The following is a 4,703-nucleotide window of genomic DNA, read 5'->3' on the forward strand; positions in this document are numbered from 1 at the left end:
TACCATTTATGTAGTTCACTCTTATTTTTATATTTATCTCATTATATTCAAAGAAAAGATCTGATGGGCTCTATTAATTTCTTTTCTCTTTTATCCAGGCTCATTAGTTATTTTCCTTTTTCCCCTCACTTTCTTGGCTGTGGTTGTTGATGTTTAGTTGTTTACGATTTATGTATTCCCTCCGTCCCAAAAATATGTTATATTTGTGGGACGATACGAGATTTTATGAGGATTTATTTTGTGTATTAAATGGAGAGAGAAAATATAATTTTTATATTTATATGAGAGATAATATTTTCTAAAATGGAAAATATGATATGTTTTGTAGGACAAACTAAAAAATGATGTGTGACATTTTTTGTGGGACAGATGGAGATGGAGTATATGATACGAGGTGTGACTTAATTAAGGTCATCCAAACCAGTCTCCCAACGACAGCTACCTACGGCAGCCACATAGTCCCCTGCACCCCCCGACGAATCCCTCTTCATCGTCCTCTCTCGCCCCTTCCTTGGATTCCTTAATCTCCCTCAATAATGACGAATTCATGGTTTGGCTCTACTTGCTCGTCGCCGATTGCAGACGAAAAGGGTTTGAATTTGCTTAGGGTGCCGTCGTTATATCAATTTCTTATTCATCGACTGTGGTTCCACCATTTTTACTGTATATATATATGTGTATATATATATATATTGTTATTTGATTCCTTTGTATTTTCTCGCATACTATGTTTAATGTACTTTAATTAGCTCTATGAATTTTGAGTTATTTATGATCATATGATTATGGATTTCGATTAAGGTTTTTACTGCTACATACAGGCTAAGTTTGTTTTTGGTTTTCCCAAGGGCCTGAGAAGTCATCAGAAACCCCTGTTTTCGACCCTATACTTGATACGAAGCAACATCATGATGAGGAAATTGCATACAACAAAAATCTATAAATCTCAACCTTCGCCACCTATATTGGCTTCTCATTACCTGAAAATAACTAACGCAACAACAACCGAAACCTTCTTGGAGCCATCGGCCCAGGACTCTAGGCTAAGTAACAGGCAGTGTTTGTCCTCACTAGTGCTGCTAAATGAAAGGAATAGTGTATCAGGTGCTCTGAAGTTAAAGAATTGTCCCTTTATTGAGGATGATTGAGATTTAAAAATTGTTTACTAGCGCGTACAACATAGTTACTCTGTATTTCTTTGTATTCAAGAGTTTTTTTTGGTGAGATGTGTAGCTACTCAAGGTGTACAAGTTAACTGAATACTATACATAATTTGTTCATTTGCTATATTTGTTTGTTTTCTTATAAGAGATTTATTTGTATTATTTGTTAAATTACTTGCCAATTTTGATTCCTTGGCTGGTGATGATGCTATACATTTTCTCTTATATTTGTCAGTTGTATTCTTATGTGTGGATATAAGCTTAGCTGCCAAGTTTCTATTTCATATCTTCTTGCAATCTTTCAATTAGATGGGGTGCATTCTTGTATATACTATGCATGCTTATTGTCTCCAAAGTGATACTTTATGATTAGTAACAAAATGCACGTTTTCTTGGTTCATGCAATTGTGTGAGATGCATGTGCCCACACAGCATGATAATAATGGTTGTGACTTGCTGCTTACTAATAACCACACTGATAACAACATTCTCCCTCTGAAAACTGGTAAGTAAATATTGTATGGTAGTAACAGATACAAGGAGCTAAAATTGATCAACTTACCAAGCAACACATTATTTAGTGGTATGGTGAAGTTTCTATGTGGGTTGTAGATCACTCTCAATGGGCTTTCCACTAAAAAACTTGGCTAGATTTGGCATCACCTTTCTCCTCCTCCCGACTGTGAAAGAAGTTGACCGAGGAGTACCATGAACAACTGGAGAAGCGGATCTCCGAGCCATTCCTCGTCTTGTTGGTGTCCTTTTAACGCTTTTGTTCATGGTTTTGACATGAAGTGCAGCCTCAGGTTCCATCATTTGCCTCCATTTCTCAAAGTCATTTTCAACTCTCTTTTTTGAATCTGTTGATCCTTCAGTTTCGTGAACCTCACGTTCTTCCTCTACTTGTAGCTCTCTCGTTTCTCGTCTGAAGAGCTCTGCTTTAATCTGAATTTCTTTCTCGCTTGCCTTTAAAGCTTCAACCCACGCCTGAGCAGCTGCAACCTTCTTGTCTGCTATCTCCTTCGCCCCAGCTGCATTCCCTTTCAGGTACTCGTATTCAAACTTGGAAATAGTTATCGTTGAGCTAGGCCGAGAGGCTGAAGCTCTATTCCTTACTGTCTTCTCAATAACAGATTTCAGATTCTTGAGCGCCAATGCTTCTGATGATTTGACAGCTTTGAGATCTTGTAACGCAGCTTGTAATCTTTCCTCACACGAGTCTATCTCTGTCTCTGATTTCTGAATTTCTGCCTTGACAACTGCAGTTTCTTCGCTGCTGAGCGACTTTTCTTTCTCGTGTGTAGCAGCTTCTGACTCGAGCTGTTCAAGCGTGAGCTTGAGATTCGATATGATATCTTTTGCTTTGTCTTCAGCCGCAGATGTTTCTTCCAGCTTGGTTTTAGCTTTCACCAGCTTTGAATTGAGACTTTGAATAAACATCTCTGTTTCCTTTTCTTCCTTCTTTAATCGAGCCGTTTGGTCCATGACATGCATGAGCTCATCCCGAACGACATCCATGGAAGCCATAAACTGGAAGCTTCCTTCTTTAACTTGTTCCAATTCCTTTTTTGTTGCGACCAACTCTTTCAGCACTGACTCTAACAACGATGCAGAATCAACTCCATCAGCAGGTTCTTCCTGATACAGTGTAATTTCCTTATTTTCTACTCCCTTTTTAATTTCCTTAACTTGCTTGAGTTCACTCTCTAACATACTGATTTCTGACATGGTGGCCATCACTCTTGCTTCGAGTTCTTTTGCATCTTCAGTTTCATCAATGATGTTTTGCGTTTTCTTCTGAGATACCTGTATTGCAGATGCGTAGATTTGCGCCTGTTCTCTGGTTTGAGTTTCGATTTCTTCATACTCCTTAATGGCTTCGATTCGGGCCAACTCAACCAGCACGTGCTCTTCATTGACCTCCTCAATCTCCTTGGTAAGTGATTCAACTGAACTCAAGTAAGACTCTCTTTTCGAAATGGATGCGTTCATTTCTTTTTCCGCCCGTCTCCTCTCCTCCATGACGGAAGCCATATCCATCTTGAGCTTGCTTAGCTCTCGTTTCACCAATTCCAATTCTCTAATCACTTTCTCACACTCAAAATTCGCATTCTTCCATTCTTCTTCCTCTCGCTTACCCATCCGCAGCTTCTCCAAGTCCTCCATCTGTGATTTTGCTCTTGCATTCGACTCATCAATTCTGCGCTTTAGATCCTTTGCCATTTTCTTTGCAGCAAACAGCTCAGATCTCGCTTCAGCAGTTACCAGCTCAGCGTTCTTTCTGCTCTCGGCTAAAAGGTTAGTATCTCTCTTTGCCCAATGGAGCTCTCTCCTTTTGACGAAAGGCTTCTAAAAGTTAATTACAGCGAATTATAGTCTATTTTGTTGAATTTTATTTTACAGGAAAATGCAAACTGAGGAATGTTTTTATATGCATACCTCCTGAAATGATGTTTGGAAGTTGTTGAGTTTGGAGTTGCCTTCGCTAATTCGCTGGCGGTAAGAAGTGACGGCCGCCTTGACCGAGCCAGGCCTGGTATCGGCCTCGGCTGGCTTCTCGTGGTCCGCCATTTCTGATGCTCTCACAGTATTATTCCTGTTCATAAGTTGAGAATTTCTCCTAAGGTTAAAAGAATGAAAACTGGGATCAGAGAGGATTGAATGGCATACCTTGGCTTGAAGAAAGAGAAGGTATAGAGATAAAGTGGAGGGTGATTGGGTAGTTATTGGTTTATTTATTTTATTTTTTATTTAGAAACACAACCACATTCTTTCAATTGATAGGGTAGTTATTGGTTGCATCAACAGCCATTGGAATTTTCGGGCGTGGACCCCAATTAACATGGTGCTGTAATGCAGACACGCACACAACAAATAGAGAGAGAGAGAGTTTGGATGCCATATGTTTGATCACCTGTGTTTATCGTTAATAAGTGTTTTAAGTGTGATTAGGGGATCATTTTGGTGTGATGCTGTCATTACTTTTGATTCTCTTGTCTCATTTTGGCCGTTTATTTCTTAACATCTGGACAATTTTAGGGTCATGGATAGGAATCACCATTAAATAGTCTCACGTATACTTCCCTCTTTCAAGTTAATTGATTTATTGAAACTGCGGTTGAGTGAAAGAGAAAATATAGTACTCCCTCTGTTATACTCCCTCCGTCTTATTAAAGATGATTCACTTTCCTTTCCTTTTTGGTTTGTCTAAATCAAGATGACTCATTACTTAAAATGGAAATTCATTTATCTCTAATTTATCATCTCTCTCTTACTTTACTCTCTCCATTTAACACACAAAATAAAGTTGCACAAAATCCCGTGCCGCCCAAAAAAAGGGTCATCTTCCTTGGGACGGAGGGAGTATTATATAGGTGTGTTTTCTTTTTGGCACGCAATTTAAAAATAGTTGTGTTAAATGAGTTAAATAAATGAAGAATAAAGTAAAAAATAAAAAAAGGTAGAATGATAGAGAGAAAATAAAGTAAGAGAGAAAGAATGTGGTGGTTTTTACTAGAAAAAAGAAATGACTCCATTATT

The 4,703-nt window shown here is 38.4% G+C and overlaps 1 long non-coding RNA gene across 2 annotated transcripts; it reads left to right on the forward strand.

Annotated features, from left to right (window-relative positions):
- Positions 1 to 431: 431 nt before the first annotated feature.
- Positions 432 to 4,130, forward strand: LOC125214073. Of its 2 annotated transcripts, none has more exons than XR_007175057.1 (4): positions 432 to 591; positions 822 to 3,099; positions 3,398 to 3,461; positions 3,567 to 4,130. It is a non-coding gene; the product is annotated as an uncharacterized LOC125214073 (long non-coding RNA). The 2 variants fall into 2 exon arrangements; XR_007175056.1 differs by lacking the exon at positions 432 to 591 and having other exon boundaries at positions 1,839 to 1,969; positions 2,073 to 3,099.
- The last annotated feature ends 573 nt before the right edge of the window (positions 4,131 to 4,703 follow it).

The sequence above is a fragment of the Salvia hispanica genome, chromosome 3 (genome assembly GCF_023119035.1).
Source record: "Salvia hispanica cultivar TCC Black 2014 chromosome 3, UniMelb_Shisp_WGS_1.0, whole genome shotgun sequence".
NCBI lineage: Eukaryota > Viridiplantae > Streptophyta > Magnoliopsida > Lamiales > Lamiaceae > Salvia > Salvia hispanica.